This window comes from Erythrolamprus reginae, chromosome 2 (assembly GCF_031021105.1).
Source record: "Erythrolamprus reginae isolate rEryReg1 chromosome 2, rEryReg1.hap1, whole genome shotgun sequence".
Taxonomy (NCBI): domain Eukaryota; kingdom Metazoa; phylum Chordata; class Lepidosauria; order Squamata; family Dipsadidae; genus Erythrolamprus; species Erythrolamprus reginae.
The window spans coordinates 222,178,854-222,202,255 of record NC_091951.1 but is presented as its reverse complement, the minus strand read 5'-3'; positions in this window follow the sequence as shown (position 1 = coordinate 222,202,255).

Sequence of the window (23,402 nt, the reverse complement as noted above, 5' to 3'; positions counted from 1 at the left end):
GAAATTGTGTAGGCTGCTAATAGAGGAAATTCTGAACAATGAGATAACAGTTTCAAACTATACAGTAGTTGCTACACAGCTTGTACCCCCTGGCTGAGAGATTCTAGAGATCAGGGTCGGTGGGGGTGGGGGTGGGGGTGGAAGGAACTTTCAGAGATTTCTTAGTCAGAACTTTTGCTTTGGAGGAATCTGAAATCAAACAGGACAAGCAGAGCCATGGATTGCACAGGATCTTCAAACCGGTAAGGATGTAGTGGTCAGAGGGAAAGGCCTTGATGGACAGGAAGATGAGGAAGGAAGAGCCACTACTAAGACAGATTAGATTTTTTTTAAAGGTCTGAGTTCAAGGCAACAATGCAATGTGTATAAATATCTCAGACAAGCCTCCTCCGTTCACACAAAGATAAAATGGGGTGGGAGTGGGGGTTAAGCACATTCAGACTTGTAGAAATATTCTGCAACAATAAAATTAGCATTGACCTACATGGCATTGATTTACCAGTTTGGTCTATCTTAAACGGCTGATAAAGACACAGCAATACTTTGTTAGTCCAAAAGCCTATCCAAAAACATTGCTACTGTGAGATGCTAATCCTCTCTAAGGGATGCCAAAGAACAATATTATGCTACCCACTTCCTTTCTAAAATCCACATGAAGCGACTAGATGAGACTATTCATCAGCATAGGACAAAATATCATCAATATACAGATGATCCTCACTTGTATATCTGTGTCCCAAGCTGACCAAAGGTTGCGAGTCTGATAGTTACTGGATGGGAAAGAACAGGTTGAAGCTTAATCCTGATGTGACTGAATAACTATGGAATTCCCCTCCCCTTGACCCAGAGATTTTCCATATTTATCTCTGAATGGAGTTGCACTGCCCCCGATAGAGTTGATGCTTGAAGAGCATGGAGCAGTTATGGCTGACAAGCTTTTGTGCAAATCCATCATCTCACCAATTGTGCCTGTTCTTGAATCAGGAGGCTCATGATCAACTCATGTCTTAATCACCTCCCAGTCATCTACCCGGGGCTGACTTTAAATTTGCAGAATTTGGAAGTTATAGCCAGCCTATTGCTAGCACAGGCAATTTTGAGTACCTCATAAATGCCCATATAACCCTAGTGCTCCCTGAAAAGCAGTGGCTTCCAGTGGTCTTTGATGTGCAATTCAAGATGCTGGTTGTCACCAATATTGTCCATGGCATGGCTATTTGCAGAAGTACCTGCCTCTGACCTTTCCTGTTCTTTCCATCAGATCTGGCAAGATCAGAATGCTTTGAGTCACTTATTTGAAGCAGTGTCACCTAGGATGCCCCTGGAGGAGTGTCTTCTCTGCCATCATGCCTGCCTTGCGGTCTCACGTGCTGGCGGGTTTTGAAACCTTGGCTATTCCCTCAGGAGTTGGGCCAAGATGTACAGTAAGTAAACCTGGTCAGATGTTTGTAAGGTGCAGGGTTTTTTGAGGATCTTAATGCAGTGCATTGCATTGTTATAGTTATTTTATTTGGATTTAGGTGGTGCATTGTTTTAATTACTGCTTACAGAAGCCCAGGATTGAAGGAGCAATATGGAAATCCATACAATTCATTTAAATGGACAAATTTGGTCGTAATAGTACAAATATAGCACAATATGGATCAAGACAACACATTCACAGGTCCTTGCAAATATAGCTGGTATTAACTAATAAATTGCAAAGGAAAAGGCAATGTTTAAAATACTGTAGCCATAGATCCAGTCTCCATGAACTAGTATTAATACTGTGATGCTACAGCACAGAATGGTGTCTCTGCTGAAGATGGCAGGCATTTGTATCTATATTTGGATCTCTGCTATTTTTAGAGCTTTAAGAGTAAACTATCCGGAGTTTAAAGCTAAGAAGCTTGTATTTAATTTGGAAATGACTAAACAACTGGAACAACTCAGATCATTTCTTACCGCTACTTTCTAAGCCAATTAAAGCATCCAGCTCATCAACCTTCACAACATATTGTAATGATCTAATAGGAAAGTTTCCAATCTGTGAATCACCAAAATTAAATTATTCCTTTCAAGGAAACCAAACCAAACCATAACAGTAGAAGCTTTAAAAAAACACTTACAGCCAGTTCAGGTCAGTTAGGTATAATTTGAATACAGGAATAATTGCCAAGGCACACACACCTGTTCTTTGTAGATGGGAACAAATTCAGAATAGTTTTCTAGAGTCTGTGCTCTAAATTTTGTATTAAAACTGCCAAGCTACTACATATTTTTCTTCAGTTAAGAATGACCTATGCCTTGTCTTGTAGTTTCTTTAAATCTTATCATTAGTTCCAGTGCAAAAACATTAAATGCACAATTAAAATATGAAAATTCACAGAGAGGGGTGACACATAAATTTAATGAATGAACAAATAAACACATTAATAAATAAAACACTCTTCTTCTTCAGTCCAAGCCAATCATTTGAATAATGGATGTAAATGCATGCTTTTGGGAGGCTTCTCTACATATTTTTGAAATATTTATAAAGATGAAATATCTTTGCATTAAAGATATTTGTTTAAATGAAGTCCTGTTGACTTTTTTCCCTTGCTAGTGTACCCAAAATTCATTATGCATAGAATACATAGTATAACAGTTGGAAGGGATCTTTGATGTCTTCTGTTTAAGCTCGTGAGAAGGAGACCTTATACCATTCCAGACAAATGATTGTCCAATCTCAAACACTTCCAGTGAAGGAGCAGCACCCACAACCTCTGGAGGCAAGCCATTCTAGTGATTCATTAAAATTTCTTCTTAGCGGTAGGTTAGACCTCTCTTTAATGATCTTCTACCTGTAATTTCTTGTTCTGCTCTTGGATGATTTGAAGAATAGATTGACCCACTCTTGTGACAGCCCAACAGAACTACTATTATGTCACCCTTAGTCCTTGCTCCCTCTATTATTAATCATACAATTTAGCCTTCGTACCTCTTATCATCTTCATCGTTCCTCTCTCTACTTTTTCTAGGATCTCAACATTCTTTTTGTCTCATGATAACCAAGACTGGATGCAGCGTCCCAAGTGTAGTGTCAATAGTGTAGTATAAAGCAACACTATAACTTCTGGTGTTCTTGATCTACTCTGTTAATGCAGCCTAGGACTGTGTTGACTTTTTTGGCAGCTGCAGCACACTGTTGGCTGATTTTAAGTGATGGCTTACTAGGACACCTAGATCCCTCTCCCAGTTACACTGTTGAGCTAGGTGCCATCCTGTGCATTTAATTTTTCTTGCCTAAGTGTAAGCCCTTACTTTTCTCACCACTGAATTGGATTGTATTGAATAGGGCTTAGTGTTCAAGTCTTGAATTCATTTTCCAAAGTGTTAGCTATTCTTCCTAGCTTGCTGTCATCGGCAAATCTTATGTGTTTCCCTTCTGTCCACTCATCTAGATCATTGATGAAAATGTTGAAGGGTTTTAGACTTAAGACAGAACCTTGAAGTACCCCACTGCATGTTTCCCTCCATGTAGATGTAGTTCCATTGAGGACTATCCATCAATGGTACTGCCTACCCACATTATAGGAAGTAGGCTGCGATCTAATTTGTCAAAAGCCTTACTGAAGTCTAGATAAACTACCACCCCTGTCCTAATGTTTCCCTCTTATTAGTACCTATATCATGTATATAAACAATATTATACTGTATCTATGTATACTACCAATACGTACTTGACAAATAAATAAAATAAAAATAAGTAAATAGTTGCTTTGTCTGTTTTTGACAATTCATGATGTCTTCTAGCAATCGCCTTGCTTGTTTCTAGTTGCTCATAAATCTACTACTTAACTATCTTTTCCAGGATTTTCCCAGGTGTTGATGTCAAGCTGATTGCTCTAGTTTCTTGGATCCACTTTTTTTCTGTTCCTTTTTGAAAGGAAAATTTTATTTCCAATGTTCTATTTTATTTCCAAATCTGATTTCCCAAAAATTGGCAATGGAACTGACAATGGAAGCTGGAAGGGAAGAGACAGAAGTGGAAAAGTTGGCATCCAGTTTTCTCCCTGAAGCAGAAACTACCTCAATTTCCTCAGCTGAAAATATGTGGCATCTTATACTCCATAGACTCCTGTCTCCCAGACTTCAATCTAGGCAACAACTTTTTAAGTCTTTGATCTACATATGTTAAAATCAAATCTCTGCAATTTTGGGAAGAAGAATTGTGCCATTGGTTCTATGGTATTAAATTATAATACTCTATGTGAGTCTTTCTAACAGTATTCCCTCTCCTGGGCACCTACAAATATGCATATTTTAAATTCCTAACATCTTTCCATATGGTTGATTGTTAAGTTGCTTAATAAACTGAAATTGCTGCAAAGATTTTGTTTCCTTTCTGGTGAAAGAAAGGCTTCATATAAACTTATAAACAAAACAAAAAATGTCAACTTTGTGCGGCAATACCACTCCGATGTTGGGTTTCACCTTGGTGGAGAAGGGGAACTTTGTTCCAACCTAGCTAGAAGATGGTATATCTTCCCATATGTTCAGATCGAATGTCAATTTCCTTTTCTTCAGTTCAGCGGGATCAAAACAAACGGAGACCGTAACTGAAAAGACAAGCAGGAGTGGCAAATACCACATTTTTTTTCAGCAGAATATTCCAGCCCTGTTATTTGCTTTAGACTATTATTGCTCTTATTGCTGTCATTTGTCAGTGCTTTAGAAGGCGTTCTTCCCTGATAATCCCGGATGCCGATAATGCCAGCAATCTTCAAGTGTGTCTAAAATCTTGTTGACAGTCATTAATATATTCTGTCAGCAGTTGTGTTCTCACAGCCAACTGCTTTGTTACAAAATCTTCCAAGTCTTGCAGTTGGAAAATTCTACTCTTCCTTTACATGTACAAATCCTCCACATAAACATCACTGATTGTCATATAGCTTTCACTTAATGATTAGTGACTTTATTCAATCTATCAACCTGGGGCAAAGGTTAATTTGGTCTCTTGGGACATCCAGCAAAACCTGATCTGATAGACAAACTTCGTCTGGCCCAGATGGTGTACAATCCTAACAGAAGAGGTGTTGCAGAGGCAGAAACTCGGGGGGGGGGGGGGCTCATTATGGGGAAGAAAGATCATTCCTTTTTTCTGTACACAGAAAACGATAGCCCCGAGACAGGCTAGGAAACCACAAGAGGTAAATGGTAACTATATACTGTGAAGTGTTTTATATTTTACATACCTGGCCCAGCAGACGTCTTTAAGAATGCCATGAAAAAGCCTAGGATAGCACGTAGCATATGGCAGAGCTGCCACAAGACAAGTTGTCACAGGCTCAGGTTTCCATAAAGAAAATTGTCCATTTGAAAAACAAACTACTCCATCACGGGCATATGCTACCTCTATTAACAACAATGCAGATTTATTTTGACTGGATTACATTAGATTTATCAGAGTCTTGAAAGCTTCTTTTATTTCCTGTAATGAAATGCTTTTTTATAAGTAGGAAGGAAACACAAAAGCAATTTGTAAAAATGAGGCAGGTAGCAGAGAGAATGGGTTAAGATGGGAACGTGAATAGGATCCATTCAGTTTCATCTGCCCCTGTCACTCTTCCCCTTTGAAAGGGGAGCCACCTTCCTTCATCACATATTCAGATGGAGGAATATGGGGATGCGGGATGGCTCCTGCCAGTTGAGCAACATCTATCTCTCCCAATGCAAGAAGGCACTTTCTAGCCAAAATCAGTTCAGGAGCCCATCTGGCCCATCAGAAAAGGGATAGGATGTAGCCTCCTCTTGATGGTTTATCCAGGTGTGCCTTTCAAGGCAAGATGGATGCATTATTAAAAGAAGAAGACAATAAGTTCCCATCTCATCTTTCCTGCATCCTGCGGAGTACTTAGAAATATAAAAGGAGCCCGGTTTGGGACTTACGACTTACAGATAAAGGTGCAGCTTCTTTTTTTCTTTCATAAGGCAAAAGGAATCCAATCATCAATAGCAGATCTCAGCCTTTAAAAAAAATATCCCTAACACTCTGGCCCTAGAATCAAGAACAGCCTGAGAATGCAAGCAATCCTGCCATTAGACACTACTGTATGCAGAAAACCTTTATGAGACATAGTGACAATAAAAACACTCGTACTATGTGTTCTGTCTGAGGTGCAGAATCTGAGACTGTAAAAGCAAAACTTTGCGTGCCAGGGATAGTTTTCAGCTGAGTGCAGTGGGATTGGAAGGTATCCCATTTAATGGACAGGGAAGGAAGGAAGACGATCTTAATTGATATACAATATGCAAATTCTTCCATTCTTTAATGACAGACTCTTGAAAATGATTCTTGACATGATAACGTTCTTTATAGAGTGACCAGTATTTCTAATATAATGCAGGCATAATTTAGATGTTGCATTGTAATAGCACTGTAAAGAAGTACAAGCAGAGATGCCCTTAACATATGTATGTTTAGCTTTATGACTGGACTGAGCTGGACTGAGTGTGTATGACTGTGTAGTTAATGGGTTTTTTATACATGTATTTTAATTTAGTTTAATTTTAACGTTAGATTTGTATTGTATTGTACTACTGTCTTGTGAGCCGCCCCGAGTCTTCGGAGAGGGGAGGCATACAAATCTAATAAATTCAATTCAATTCAATTCAATTTATTATATCGTCAACGTAGATGGATGATAACCAAATTTTTAAAGCACTATTTGAAGAGTCCACAAGACTGAAAAATAATCTGTGGCTGAATTATTTTGATGTTAGGGTTAAATCCTGAAGCTATTGGCTCGGCAATATTGAATATTCTCTACTCAAAGTTTTTGCATTTTTTAAGTGCATGGTAATAATGGATGTATTATGTGTAGTCTCTGTAAAGGCCTTCTGCATGATCTTCGGTGCTTCTGAAGCTTCAGAAGCTGCAAGGCATCTGGACCAAACAATGAACAAAAGAAGCGTTTTTTTCTGCATTGTCATTCAAACTTTTTTTTGATAAATTGTATTCCTTTTATAAAATCTCAAAAGTTCTAAAGTTGTCATTACTTATAGCTGATTAAAGTAAGAATCCCATTTTCAGCTCATTTTTTTCACACATAGAAAGGGATCACTCTCCCTATTTTTATACTCACTTTCATCTCTTGAGCTTAATCTCTTGATCTTAGAACTTGATGTTCATAAATTTAGATAAGACCAACATTTTCTGAGGTTTCTTTCCCCTAATCCTTTTGATGGTACAAATAAAGATGGAGAGAGAGAAACTGGGAGAGAATTGTGACATTCGTACAAACATAGTCAAAATTGTGGCATTAACGAGGCTAAATGCATTTTAAGCAAAAGCCTCTGTTTGGTATTAAGCCTTAGGCTTTCCACAAACTTCTTCACAACATGTTTCAATCTATAGCTGCTAGTTTCTCAAGAGTAAATTCTAAATAATGGAATAGGGTTTTTTTCCTCTATTAGATTGTGGCATAAACTAAAAGCGCCCTCTGGTGTCAATATGTATTTATATTGTAATATTTATTTATATAGTAAGGTTTCAATTGGTCAAGTAAATTAATTTAAAGGTAAATATATCTACCGTATATCTATACACACACAATAAAATAGTCTTAAATTATTTATATTAATCAAATTATTATTTTATTGGCAAACAACTAAAAGCATGAAAAGAATAGAAATATTTAAAAAGAATTATATATATATATTTTAAAAACTTACTTCCAGAAAGAGCTTATTCACATCCAGTATCAAGTTCCTGCCGGAACGTGGGGGGGAGGGATGGTGTTCTGGTAGCGAAAATGGAGCTGCATGTGTAGCTCTGTGTGACTGATGGGCGGATGTGTGCATCTGAGTGGGATTTTGCACAGGAAGCAAAATCTTGTTAGATGATGTGCGGGTGCATGAAATTTCAGCAATTTCTGGCAATTTTTTGCTTCCGCGCATGTGCAAAAGCAAAAAAAATCACCAAAATTTCACACACGAGATTTGCTTCCTGCGCATGAACAGAAGCCAAATCTCGCTGACACCCGCGCTCCAGACACATACAAGCGCCTGGCGGTCACCCAGAGATTCGCACGCATCAGCACCGGTAGCAAAGGTAAGGTGCAACCCCCGCCTGTTCACATCTGTTTTACACTATTTGAGTTTCACTATGAGATCTGGTGGATCAAATAGTATGTTCTGGAGCAATTTATTCCCAATGACCGGTCCAGTTTATTGGAATCCACAAAAAAGCTGGTATCTTTCTTTGAATTATTGTTCCTAAGTAGATCCTGTTTATGTTACATTTCCTTCTCTTGTCTTAGGTTATTTTCCTGCTTGTATCACAAAAAGACAGCCATTATTAATCCAGAAAGGTTCAGTCTTTGGAATCTCCTGCATGTTTCTTTCTTACACCTTGCTTCTTCTGTATAACTCTTTAAAATTTATTTACATCATCTTCCTGATGCCCCAGGTTAGGAAGCTTTAGGTAAGTTTGGTACAAATAAGACGAGAATATAGTATGGCCACTGATATCATGCCTCTTTGCCGTCAAACATCTGAACAGCACAAACCTTACAATACAGTGGTACCTCTACTTACAAACTTAATTCGTTCCATGACCAGGTTCTTAAGTAGAAAAGTTTTTAAGAAGAAGCATTTTTCCCATAGGAATCAATGTAAAAGCAAATAATGTGTATGGTTGGGGAAACCACAGGGAGGGTGGAGGCCCTGTTTCTTCCCAGGAGATTCCTAAAAAGGCCCCACGGAGGCTTCTCCCTGCCTTTCCTGGCCCTGTTTCCTCCCAGTAGATTCCTAGAGGGGCCCCACGGAGGCTTCTCCCTGACTTTTCCGGTTACAGTTTCGGAGGCTTGGGTTTGTAAGTGGAAAATGGTTCTTGAGAAGAGGCAAAAAAATCTTGAACACCCGGTTCTTATCTAGAAAAGTTCATAAGTAGAGGCATTCATAGGTAGAAGTACCACTGTATATGGATTGGGTTAATTGCAGTTTGAATTTAGCAAAAATTCAGCTTGTTTAATTGGGTTTAGAACATAGTTGGCAATGTATGATTTGTGACTGAGTCTGTTGAATGTTAGACCCAGCCAATTGTATTCAATTAACACTAGTTAAATAAGCGATGACATTGTGAAGTGTGAATACATTCTCTGGTTGTTGCAGCATAGCCAGGAAATTGCTGAGCAATAATGCAAATTAATTATTTGTGTAGTAGCATTAGGATACATACAGCATCTCTTATTTATTCTGCTGAGAGTAGCAGAATAAATTGTTTGGGTACCCCAAAATAAATAGCATCACATTCATTTTTCTACTGTTCTGAGGTGGGGTTCAGTTTCTGAATATCAAATTTTGGCTGTTTTCTGTTGGCATACATAAGAAAACAAGGTAAAACAAGATAAATGCATCTTGGGATGGAGCTCATGGAAAGTGAGACTCAAGACCACTATGGCCATTCCATCCTCAACCCTTCATGAAGTCTTTCAGGCTGAAACAAATGAATAAGATCATGTAGAAAGCTTGGAGAAGATTCCTGAGAATACAGAATAACAGAGTGGGATGGGATCTTCGAGGTCTTAATAAATCAAGGAATATCTCTTCCTTGAAATACAGGTTTTTACTTCAGGCACTGTCTGAAAAAGGCTTTGATGCTGGGTAAGGTGAAAGAAAAGGGGGTAGCGAGCAGCATGGTGCATGGATTCAGTTACAGTGGCAATGAGTCTATTCTTGAAGGTTCTGAAAGGCCACTTTAGAGATGGGTCATTATAAAGAAAATATTTATTTATTTATTTAATAATAATAATAATAATAATAATAATAATAATAATAATAATAATAAAAATTTATTAGATTTGTATGCCCCCTCTCCGAAGACTTGGGGTGGCTCACAACATAACAGCAATACAATATAAATACAAATGTAATGTTAAAAACTTTAAAAAACTAATTTAAAATACATTGCTATAAAAACTTATCTGTTGCACAATCATACACATTCAGTCCGACTGAACATAAACATAATAAAGGTCAGCAAAAAAGGGGGGGAGATTAATCGCCCCACGCCTGGTGGCAAAGGTGAGTCTTCAACATTTTACGGAAGGTGAGGCGGGTAGAGGCAGTTCGAATCTCCAGGGAGAGTTGATTCCAGAGGGCTGGGGCCGCCACAGAGAAGGCTCTTCCCCTGGGTCCTGCCAGATGGCATTGTTTTGTCATTTCAATCCAATTTCAACTCAACTCAATCCAATCTCACCCCAGATCACAAACTCAATCTCAAATGTAAACTAATCAATGCAAGAAGTATAATCAACAAGATGTCTGAATTCCTCATCCTACTTGACACCAACTTACTTGACATAATCTTTGTTTGTGAAACATGGCTGAATTCTTCCTATCCTGACTCCTTCATCACACAAAGTAACTACCTGGTCTTCCGGTCTGACCGTGAATCCCGCAGAGGGGGTGGCGTAGCCATATTCTACAAAAGCTCACTCAATCTAAAAAACATTCAAGTTGCACATGATCTTATCCTCCCTGAAACCTTAGTTTGTGACATTTCCCTCAACACTACACTCCGTTTCCTACTGTGCTACAGAGCTCCAAACTATGACATTACCCATGCAACAAAACTAACCTCCCTCCTAACTTGGACAACCTCCTGCCCCCATCGTGACCTCAACCTACCACACATCAACTGGTCACTAAACGAATGCTCCACCGAACCTATACATACCACCATTTATAATGCCGTCACCAGCCTAGGACTGGAACAATTAGTATCAAACAACACTAGACTCAACAACTGTCTTGACCTCATATTCTGTAACAGCAAAAGTGCTATCTATGGACTGCACACAAAAGAACCCTTCTCCAACAGCGACCACAGTACGATCAACTTCAACCTCAACCTACATCATCTTAACACTCACCAGAATAACATGGCTCCTAAGTACAATTTTAGGAAAGCCAACTATGATCTCATAGATGCCAATCTCTCAATCCTTAACTGGCAATCCTTGTTCTCTAACTGCATCACCATTGATGATCTCTACAATATGTTCTTACTCCAAATCAAAAGGCTTATAGAACTACATGTACCACTCACTTCTTCCAGAGGTAAATGAAAAAATAACATACCTGTCTCAATAAAGAAACTACAAACCAAAAAAAGATCCCTCTGGCGTAGAAACAAAAAAAGCCCAGTAACCAACTTTAAAGTCTGCTACAAAAGCATATGCCAACGAATAAAAGCAAAATGCCTCAACTATCACAGCAAACGAGGAAAATCTCTTTCGCACCAAGTCTAACAGAGCTTTCTATAACTTCGTCAACAAGAACCTCAATGACTCCAGACCTATTCCACCACTCATAGGACCCAATAACAAAGAATACCATGATGACCCATCCAAAGCCAACCTCTTCAACTCTTTTTTTGGCTCTGTTTTTGTTGCACCTCAAACTCACTAAAAAACCTAACCCAAATTGTCTTCACTGTAGACCACGTAAAAAAAGCAAGCTGTGACCTCAAACCTTCCCTATCTGCTGGACCAGATGGTCTCTGTGCATACTTCCTAAGGAAACTTTCTTCTGCTCTTGCTGAACCCCTAAGCATTATCTTCCAAAAATCCTTCAGGACCAGCACGCTCCCCAAGCTGTGGTCAAAAGAAGTAGTCATCCCCATTTTCAAAAAAGGAGACCCTTCACTAGTGGACAGCTACAGACCAATATCTCTTTGTTGCATCCCTTGTAAAATCATGGAATCAATTATAAATCGATCAATCACCCTTTACTTAGAATCTAATAACCTACTCTCAAACAAACAATTTGGATTCAGAAAGAAATTATCCTGCAACCTACAACTACACTGCAAAAACATTTGGACTACCCACCTAGACCAAGGAAAATCCATTGATGCAATTTATATAGACTTTTGCAAAGCCTTCGACTCAGTGGTCCACGACAAACTACTCCTAAAACTCAAATCCTATGGCATCTCAGGACTCCTCCACAACTGGATTACTGCATTCCTGTCAAACAGGCAACAAGTTGTCAAAATTGGAAGCGCCATTTCCACCCCTGTCCCTGTCATAAGCGGCGTTCCCCAGGGAAGCGTACTAGGTCCTACTCTCTTCATTCTCTACATCAATGACCTCTGTGACCATATCGAAAGCAACTGTGTTCTTTTTGCCGACGATGTGAAACTTTTCAACACCACTGACAACACACTCACTCTCCAAAAAGACCTGGACTTTGTCTCAGACTGGTCTAACACCTGGCAACTTTAAATATCAACCAACAAATGCTCTACCCTCCACATCGGCAAAAGGAATCCAAACCGCATATACGAACTGAATAAACAATCTCTCACTGCCAACCCACAATCAGTAAAAGACCTTGGAATACTAATATCGAATGACCTAAGTGCTAAAGCCCCTGCAACAATATTGCCAAAAAAGCTTCTAGAGTTGTTAACCTGATCCTACGCAGCTTCTGCTCTGGCAATCTCACACTACTCACAAGAGCCTACAAAACTTTTGCCAGACCCATCCTAGACTACTGCTCATCTGTCTGGAACCCATACCACATCTCAGACATTAAAACCCTTGAAAATGTCCAAAGATATTTCACCAGAAGAGCCCTTCACTCCTCCACTCGAAACAGAATATCCTACGAAAATAGAATAACAATCCTGGGCCTAGAAGCCTAGAACTACGGCGCCTAAAACACGATTTAAGTATTGCCCACAAAATCATATGCTGCAACGTCCTACCGGTCAATGACTACTTCAGCTTCAACCACAACAACACAAGAGCACACAACAGATTCAAACTTAATACAAACCACTCCAAACTTGACTGTAAAAAATATGATTTTAACAATTGAGTTATCAAAGCGTGGAACTCATTACCAGACTCAATAGTGTCAACCCCTAACCCCCAACATTTCTCCCTTAGACTATCCACGATTGACCTCTCCAGGTTCCTAAGAGACTAGTAAGGGGCGTACATAAGTGCACTGGTGTGCCTTTAGTCCCCTGTCCAATTGTCTTTCCTTTCTCTCACATATCATATATATTTTCTTCCTTTCATATATCCTCTCCTCTAAGTTCACTTTTACCGTTATATATATTACTACATGTCTATTTTTCTTCCTATGTATTTGTGTATTGGACAAATGAATGAATAAATAAATAAAAACTCTGTGGGACCCAATCAGCCGCTGGGATTCGTGCAGCAGAAGACAGTCTCATAGGTACTCTGGTCTGATGCCATGTAGGGCTTTATAGGTCATTACCAACATTTTGAATTGTAACTGGAAATAAATTTATTTATTTATTTATTTATTTACCTTTTTTTATGCCATCCTTCTCCTTAGACTCAGGGCGGCTTACAACATGTTAGCAATAGCATTTTTAAACAGAGCCAGCATATTGCCCCCACAATCCGGGTCCTCATTTTACCCACCTTGGAAGGATGGAAGGCTGAGTCAACCGTGAGCCAGTGATGAGATTTGAACTGCTGACCTGCAGATCTAGCAGTCAGCTTTAGTGGCCTGCAGTACTGCACTCTACCTGCTGCGCCACCTTGGCTCATATACTGTATGTGGTCACCAGGAATTGAAAATGATTTGTTACAATACAATATAGAAATTGAGGATTGATTTATTATCTCTACAGCGAAAGGAGGGAAAAAAACAGTTGAAGGATGTCTATGGAAATTCTCAGTCATCCAGGTTATGGTTGTCCCAAAGGTGTTTTTTCAAGAGGTATCTGGCCTTTTCTTTGAAAACGTTTTGCTTCTCATCTAAGAAGATTCTTCAGCTCTGAAGGGGGGGGGGAAACAACCCAAAATGTCCAGTTTCTTCTTGAAATGTCACTTTTGGGATAGTAGAAGATGTTTTCCTGCCTTTCCAATCCTAATTATGTGACCAGTGACCAAGGGAAAGGACTTTGGTGGCAGATTAATTCTCAAAAGCATCAATGTCCAAGTGATCAAGGGAAACCATTTCCTATCTCCCCTTGCTGATAAGATGATTAAAGGTACTGCATTAACTTGTAAGACATAAAAGTAGAGTTCTGTTTTCAGTGAAATTCCACCCGGTGGCTGCCAGGGCAACTAAATCAGATTTTACAGACAAAATGATATTCTTTGCATTGGATGAAAAAAAAACCCCTCCTTTTTGCATTATTCAGTAGGAACAGCAGTTTCCATATCACATTTTTCCTAATGTATATCACTAGTTCTGGGTAAACTATAAATAACATTTTCAGAAATTAAAGTAAAATATCAATGTAAAGCACTGAAAGTAAGGCAAGCAACGAACTGGAAGCCACTTTGCACGTGGATATGGATAACTAATGTGGACATGGAGGGGGAAGGAAAATTTTTAAACATCTGTTCTCCAAAAGAAACGTTAAGTGACAGGTAAAAACCACTTCAGAAAGTTCAAAGACTCACAGACCTTTCTCAGATTTCAGAAGTATCACTCTGCCTCTTCATATATTATTAAAAACATGAATTTAAGATAAAAGAATTGGAATATGTAAGTCAATAGTTATAAGGGTCTTTTATTAATTGGGTTTGCATAAAAGTTGTTTGATTTTATCTGAAAATCAATTTGTTTATTTCTTTCATTTTGTGCGGAGAATCTAGCAAGGAGTTTATGAGAAAAGCACATTCCTTCACCAATTAAACACTTTGCCTTCAAGGTTGCTTTCATTTGGGCTTTGGAAAGGCCAGAAGCAAACCATCATTTTTAAAAAATTGGAAAGGTATAAAATGTGGGACAGCAAAAATGGTTTTGTTTGGCACCAATTGCTGATGAAATTGGCATGAAATAGTGTGCTAGGACTGCTCTGTAGATGAATGAGAATCTTTGTCCGTTTATGAATATGGAAGTTTTTCAGGTGAGAAGATGGATGAAAAGCAAAATGAGAGAAACCTCAAAAGCAACAGCTGGTTTAAAAGCACATGTGCTGTGGTATCTGTCTATAAGTAAGTCTTATAACAGCAATTATTTCCAAGAACAGCAATAGCATGAATTATAATGTGCAAATTGTGTTCGGTGAAGTGATAGTTTGGGGCAAGTCGCATTCGAAAGCATGGGCACAAATTTATTTCTACTGAATCCCTTTCTCTTCTTTCTCCATACCAGGCTATGTACATCACATTTAATTCAGACCTCAGAGGAAAATTAGATGATTCAGAATTGCACAAAGTTCAGCATTAGGAACAAAAAAAGATATTTTCATGACTGTAACCTCTCAAAATGGATGAAAGGCTTGCAGATAATTGCTCATTGGTGATATTTGTACATATCCATCTCCCCCCCTCCGGGTTAATAAAGTGTACTTTAAAAATATATTTTTAAAAGGTCCACATTAGTAACATAATACAATCTTACTGATTGACCTTTCCACTAAATATGTAGGGTGGCAGAAATTAAAACTTTTCTGAAGTATATAATCTTTGAATGTTTCCTTAATTCATTTTGCTCATAATTAAGTTGCAGTATGTTCTGTTTTTTCAGTCATGATGTTTTTGATTGGCTGGTAACTGAATCTCCCTCCCACATCTCACCAGTACGAGGAGTATGTGAAACCAAGAGCTGTTGATCCTCACTCAGAGATAAACCTGTCGCCCTGCCTTGGAAGGTGGCCTGAAGGCTGGAAAAAGCTTACTGCACTTAAGCGGTTGTGAGCTGTGCAGATCTATATTGGGCAGTAGGGAGAGGGATAAATCAAATGGCATCCCTCTTTGAAATAGAAAAGGACAGCATTGGTGGGTTAAAAGTAGACTCCTTCAGCTATTCAAAAGGGTAAAATGATGCCTCAAGCAAACTGAGGTGGAGACAGTTTCAGTAAGACTCATGGCACTGAGCAGATTTTCTGAGGTGAGAAAAGCATAAATAACAGATATGAAGGAGGAAAATGAACCAGCGCATGAATGAGGAATAAACGAATTGCAGGAGAAACAGTTGTATTGTTGTAACCGTTTCAGCTTGCAAGACTTTGGCAACCTTTCCCATTTAGGTATAATTTTCTAGTACACTGTTGGATATTTGTCTGGCTATAGGAACTTTAAGGGGGAAAATATATACCAACTTTACTTCATAATTTCTAACATTTTTTAAAAAGCATAGGCCCATCCTCAAAATGTATTTTTGTCTGTGTCAGTTTACTAAGGCTAGAATTGTGGAATTCTTTATTTTGATCACTTCATTGATACCCTTCTTCAGATCTTCCGAAGTGCTCTTACTGTCTAGGTCAGTGATGGTGAACCTATGTACAGGTGCATAACCACATCCATAATTCTCTGCCCCCCATGCATGCGCATATGACTCCCTTGCTCCCAGGATGCAATGCCACACCCGTTTTTCACTCCCCTCAGGCTTCAGAGTCTTTCTAGGAAGTTGGGGAGGGCAAAAATGGCCTCCCCCCCCTCGGAGGCCGAAAAGAGGCTGTTTCCCGACTCCCAGTGGGCCCAGAAGGCCCTAAAACTGGCCAGAATAGAATAGAATTTTTTATTGGCCAAGTGTGATTGGACACACAAGGAATTTGCCTTTGGTGCATATGCTCTCAGTGTACATAAAAGAAAATGTACATTTGCCAAGAATCATGAGGTACAACACTTAATGATTGTCATAGGGGTCAAATAAGCAATGAGGAAATAATCAATATTAATAAAAATCTTAAGGATACAAGCAACAAGTTACAATCATACAGTCATAAGTGGAAGCAGATGGGTGATAGGAAAAACTAGTAGTAATAGTAGTGCAGATTTAGTATATAGTTTGACAGTGTTGAGGGAATTATTTGTTTAGCAGAGTGGTGGCATTTGGGGAAAACTGTTCTTGTGTCTCGTTGTCTTGATGTGCGGTGCTCTATAGTGACATTTTGAGGTAGGAGTTGAAACTGTTTATGTCCAGGATGTGGGGAGGAGGGCTGTCAGTAAATATTTTCCCCACCCTCTTTTTGACTCGTGCAGTATACAGGTCCTCAGTGGAAGGCAGGTTGGCAGCAATTGTTTTTTCTGCAGTTCTGATTATCCTCTGAAGTCTGTGTCGGTCTTGTTGGGTTGCAGAACCAAACCAGACAGTTATAGAGGTGCAGATGACAGACTCAGTGATTCCTCTGTAGAACTGGATCAGCAGCTCCTTGGGCAGTTTGAGTTTCCTGAGTTGGCACAGAAAGAAATTCTTTGTTGTGCTTTTTTGATGACATTACCAATAATAAACATTTTATTTGACTGTTATATTCTATGCTGATAATAAATATTTTATATGATTGTTCAAAAACTCAGAATATTGGGAAACAGTGCAATTAGTTAGTGGCCTGGGAGAACCTCTCACATCCTTCACTGCAAGCTAGCGGCTATAACAGAAGATCACTCAAGCAATCTGTTAATGATATGAATTGAATCTAGGGGGATCCTGGGCTGTGGAAGGAATCCCTGAACATTACTAATTCAGGATCAGTTTTGGTCATAGAATGTTATTTTGTTATTAAAACTCACACATTTGGTAACCTTCAGACCAGTGTGCAGGAACTCTTGTGCTGGTCAATGCAAAGAGTGGAAAGCAATCCATGGCTAAAACAGAGTCAAGTGCCAGCATAGCTATCCATTTGAGCAATACAAAGTTTGCTTGCTTATAACTTTTTTTTTAGTTCTCTGAAGCTCAGGTTGCCTCTAGGGGCCTAGGTTGATGATCAAGATTCATTTTATTGGAAAAGCAAAAGAAAAAGTGCCAAATTGAATTTCAGACCTTTAGAGGGATTCATTCCTCTGGCCCTACTGAAGAAATTAATGAAACTGTGTTGTATAGTGGGTGCATTTTAACTATTCCACAATAACTACTTTAGAAGAGAACTATAAAAGATGTGTGCATGTGCGTCTGTGTGTGTGTGTATACTTTTAAATTATTTACTAGACTTATGAATTTAAAGATTAAAGGTTTTATCAATTGCAAGAAGACGACCAATCCATTAAAGCAGCATTAATCAATGTACAGTTTTGACTCTAAAACATCTTTACACAAGAAACATCTATTATTTGACAACTAGTTATTCTTTCCTTTTACATAGTTTAATTTGAGTATAGTTTCTCAAGGGTATCTATTGCTCAAGTTCTATAAGCATATATAATTCAATTTATCCAATCAGTCACATATTTAAATGCCTGAACAGTAATAGTTTTAGATGATGATAAAATTTCAAACAAATTAGTTAAACTTGTTATAATACAACAATTATGAGAAAGATATTAATCTTCATAATAGAGCCGTGGTGGTATAGTGGTATAGTGGTTAGAATGCAGTATTGCAGCCACTTGTTCCAAAGTGGGTAAAAGGAAGACCCAGATTGTTGGGGAAATAGGATGACTCTGTAAACCACTTAAAGAGGGCTGTAAAGCACTGTGAAGCTATATATAAGTCTAAGTGTTGTTGCTGTTAATCAGGCAAAATGCAAGCTAATATTTTAAGAATACTTCTATTAATATTGCACCTTGTTCTTTGTGGTATCATTTTTCCTTTTATCTTAAGATGTAGAGTTGGAATTGCCATCTCCCCACATTCACCCTTACCAAACAAATCTTCAAAAATCCAGTTTGCTAGTTCCTCCATCATGTTTAAGATAAATGTTTTATTTTATGTATAATATATTTAACTGCGTGTTAGCAACTTACCTCAGACAATCAGTCACCAAAAATCACAGGATATTAAGCATGATTCCCAATGTTACATTCCTAGTTTACACTCAAGATTTCATGTTAGTGAAAGCATTTTGGTGATAGTCTAAATGAAAGGACCGATTGTGCACATGACCAAAAAAGGCAGCAGCTTAGCCGATGACTTGAAGTGTTTGTCCTATCATGAAGCTGAATAGTTTGTCAGCAGAACTGTATATCCCTTCTCTGTATGAGTGAGAGAGAGCTCTTTGCCAGCATGAGTCATATTTAGGGTATCAGTTCCTACAACGCATTTACCAAGGTGAAGGCTGTACTTGTGTTTCATTTGCGCCCCTATAATAGCCTTTGAAGCTGCATAAGTATTGCCCTTTTCCTCTTACTTTAAATAGCAATTATTTTTACTGGCTATAGGAATGGAAGTACCCTTTCCTTCCAGTCCTTAAATGTCTTTAAGGAAGTCTGGCAGGTCAGTGTTGGACTATGAAACAGGCTTGCCTATGTTGCTTAAAAGAAGGTGGTTAATTTCCTCTCTCCTTGGGTATGAAGTGTGCTGATTTAGTACAGGGACGCAAATCAGAAATGAAATCAGAAAAGAGATTGCAGGCAGCAGGGGGGGGGGGGAAATGGTTTAGCTCTTGTTATGAAGTCAAAGTCAGTTAACAAAAAAATAGGAACACAAAGCCTTAAAGAAGAATCCAACCAAATAGACTGGAAAGTAAGAAAAAAAATGGCTAAGGTTGAAGTTACATCATTTAAAAATCGGAAAGGTGTGGGACGTCGTTTCAACCATTGTTACAAAGTAGAAATACAAAATGCAGAATAACAGAGTTAGAAAGGATCTTTGGGGGGGGATAGAAGAGGAAATGGGTAGAAGGAGTAAAATACATAACTCTTTTACTTTACTTGTGATAACTTGCTCTGGAACTATCTGCTACTTTCCAAAGTACAAAGGAAATAAATGATTACATGGAAAAATAAAAATTTAGCAAGATAATCAACTAGCCAAATAAGAATTAGCTATAAGCTGGTTTGCTCATAGCTTGCTGTACAGCTGGCGAAATAGATCTGTCAACACATATATTACTGTGTCAGCCCAAAGCAGTGTTGTATCCTTGACCCCGAGGGTTGCTTTTACCATGCCAACTTTCTTTGTATGGAAAGAAAATGCAAAAGAGGAAATCTTAAAATATCTGCTCAGAAATTAGTAATCAAGAGAAATTATTATACCACAAAGGAAGGAATAAGATGTACTGGTTTACCACCTTAAAAAGAAACAATGTTTGTGCCTTTTGTTAATACCAGCTGTAACTGTAGCTGTAACTATAAAATAAATAAAACTAGGTAATCTTCAAAATGTTGAGTCTTTAGATGGAGCATTTAAAGAGTTCTAAGTAACGGTTAGCATTTTTTTAATAATATAATTTTATTGAACTCATTATGGTATAAAATGCAAATGAAACTAAAATAGTATAGGAATGAGGAAAAAGGAAAAGAGAGAAGCGTAGGGGAAAGAGGAAAGAAAAAATAAACAAACATTGACTTCTGTCTCTTTTTAGGTAAGTAGAATGAACAAAATCTTACAGCCTCAATTTTTTACTTTGGATAATAGTATAGTATATGGTAGTCATTTCAGGTTTTTTTTTAAACAAACCCTTATCTAATCAGTAAATCCCAAAATGTAAGTTTATTTTTTTCCATCTCAAACACAAAATCCGGAAGCAGTTTCCAGATAGAAACAAAATTAGATGTATTTTTCTTTTTAAAGCGTCTCTCTAGTTCCGTCAATTTCTCCACTGTGGGAACTAATACATCCTTATTTGTTTATAAAGCATTTTTGCTTCTGTCAACTAAGTCCCCCCTCCCCCAAGTTATTTTCCCATTAAACCTAGAAAAAAAGTCTCTGTATACATTCATTTTAAGAATCTGTAGAATTACAATATGAAACTTACCCCAGTATTTCTTTGCTTTGTCACAAGTGCACCAAAGATAGTAGAAAGATCCTTCCTTACCTTTACATTTGTGTCTTTATACATCTTTGAGAATTTATCAGGTGTTAAATGCCAATGATACATCATTTTATTAAACATTATTTTAAGTTATAAGTCAATGAAAATTTTAAACCCTTCATCCACTTTTGTTCCCATTGTTCAAGCACTATGTCATACCCTATGTCATCCCATTGTTCAAGCACTATGTCATACCCTATTGAATTATGCCTTGCTTCATATATTCATTCTCCAAATTCAATTTCAACAACAGTTTATAAATCTTGGCAATAACATGTTCATCATTACTACACAATACAATTTCTAATGTATTTTTTGCAATGTCAAACCCCAAACCCTTTTTGGTCTAGTTTAAATCTTTCTTTTATTTATATACATTTATAAACCAATGACAGACTCCAACTCTTCTTTAGATTTAAGAGTAGGTTCACTTTGAATGAAAGTTACTATTTGATGATAGGTCTACAAGTATGGCCTCACCATCTTTTCTCAAACTACATGTTGTAGTTTCTACATTGCAAATTGCAAATCAAAGTAATTAACATATAAGCAAATAAACAAGCTTAGAGAGCTTCAAGGACTCTATAGTTTTAAGAAATATCTGAAGTAACAAATGCAAAGAATCAGTTAGTATACTTAGGCTATATTTTTTTCAAAATATACAGTATGTTGCAAAATTCTCTAATCATTAATTTTTTTTAATTATGGAAAAACTTACATTTGTCAATTTTCAAGTAAGCATCATAGAATTTGTAATGATTACTCACCAACAAATGCATTTTATTATCATTTTACTGAAATTTATAGATAATTGGCTTTGAATATTTCATAAGATATAGACAATGACAGAAAAGGAAAAAGATAATAGCAAGTCAGATTCATATAATCAGATCCATTGAAGTAGACCCAGGACATAAGGAAATAGTAATAGTGCATTCAATCTAAGTCATCAATTCTGAATCTACTTCACTAAAAATGATCACCCAATAATAAATTTATCACATATTTTATTATGTTTTAAAATCTGGTAGCAATTTTGGGCCACTACTGTGTGTATGCTCATTGCTATTAATCCTGTTGCACTGCACTGTGCTTGAATACAAGCGGTAGCATTTAGAAAACTAGCAAGGGAAATGTATTTTTAACCGCATCACTGTGTATATAACCATAGCAAAGAAAAACAAAAAAAATGTGCTGCTGCATTAGTGTTTCCATTGAATAAAATTCACGGTAAGCTAATTCTCAAACTCCACTAGGCATCATAGAAAGTGAGATGGAGAGAAACGTGCAACAAATGCCACTGTCAGTTATCGTCAGGAAGTTTCAAAACCTATTAAAGACTCCACAGATGACAAAAGCCTATGTGCTTGAGAGAAAATTACCTTAAACTTAGAGAAGAAGATGTGATCGCATCTTTAAGTAGATTACATTCTGGGAGCAACATTAATTCTCTTCTCTAGCCTCCACATACTTGACAGAAGGAAGATGGCGCCCTCTTCTTTGCCTTGGGGAAAATTAGATATCTTAGCACTCCAGCCAGGCAAATCTTCTACTATGATTCTGCTCTCTCTTGACCTTCCACGTTCTATATGAAGCCCAGACAACTTTCCCACATTTCTCCCCATTTAGTTTTTCTATACTGAAAAATGTTACTCTTGAAATGTGACCTCCTACTTCCCTGTTCCCACCACCATCTTCCCTATCGAGTTCCACTTTAGGAATCCAGGCTATGAGACCTTTATGGTGTAGAAGGCCCAGAGCTCCCTGTCTCAGGAAATCCTCCCCTTCAGCAGGGATGGTATTTTTGAATTGTGTTTATTTGTTGGCACCCTGGTGTGAAAGTGCTTCCCATCAACTGCATATTAATCTTGTCAGCAGTTTGGAACTTAATTTTCCTCCTGTGATGCTCTGGCTAATTTACAGCTTTTGTATAAATTGCCATCTCGTATTTAGACTGGAGGGACCATTGACAGCGGGGGAGTTGGGGGGACGACTACAATGTTTTAAGAAAATAATCCTATCCAAATATAAATATATTATATATTAAAAGTATAGATTGGCTTCTTTGGAACATGTGTAAAGTAATATTGACACCTCTTTGCTGAATAGTTCCAATATTTCCCTCCTCCCTTTGTGGAACAAAATTTTGGGAATAAAATAAGCAGCAATTCCAGGGTTGCTCTTGGGTTGTCATCAGTGGTGGGATTCAAAAATTTTTACTACTGGTCTGTGGGCATGGTGCGGTGGGCGTGGTAGGAGAAGGGTACTGAAAAATCTTCATTCCATTCATTCATTCATTAATTTATTAATTAATTATTGTGTGTATTTGTTTGTTTGCTTGTTTATTTTTATTTCTATGCCACCCAACTCCCATTCCAGGGAAAGGATACTGTAAAATCTTCATTCCAATCAGCTGGGATTCAGGAAGCAGAGAATAGATAGGGGCGGGGCCAGTCACAGGGGATATTTATTGGTTCTCCAAACTACTCAAAATTTTCGCTACCGATTCTCTAGAACTGGTCAGAACCTGCTGAATCCCACCTCTGGGATGCAGAAACTACACTCCAAGATGTAAATTCATTAAATAAGGCAATAAATAATATTATTTTACTTCTCTGTTGTGAAACATTTAGGGACCCGACCACTGCAACACCATTATCTCTGCACCCTTTCTAGAGTCTCAACATCTTTGCATAGTGCTGGCCAAAAAATGGATGCAGTATTCCAAGTTTGGTCT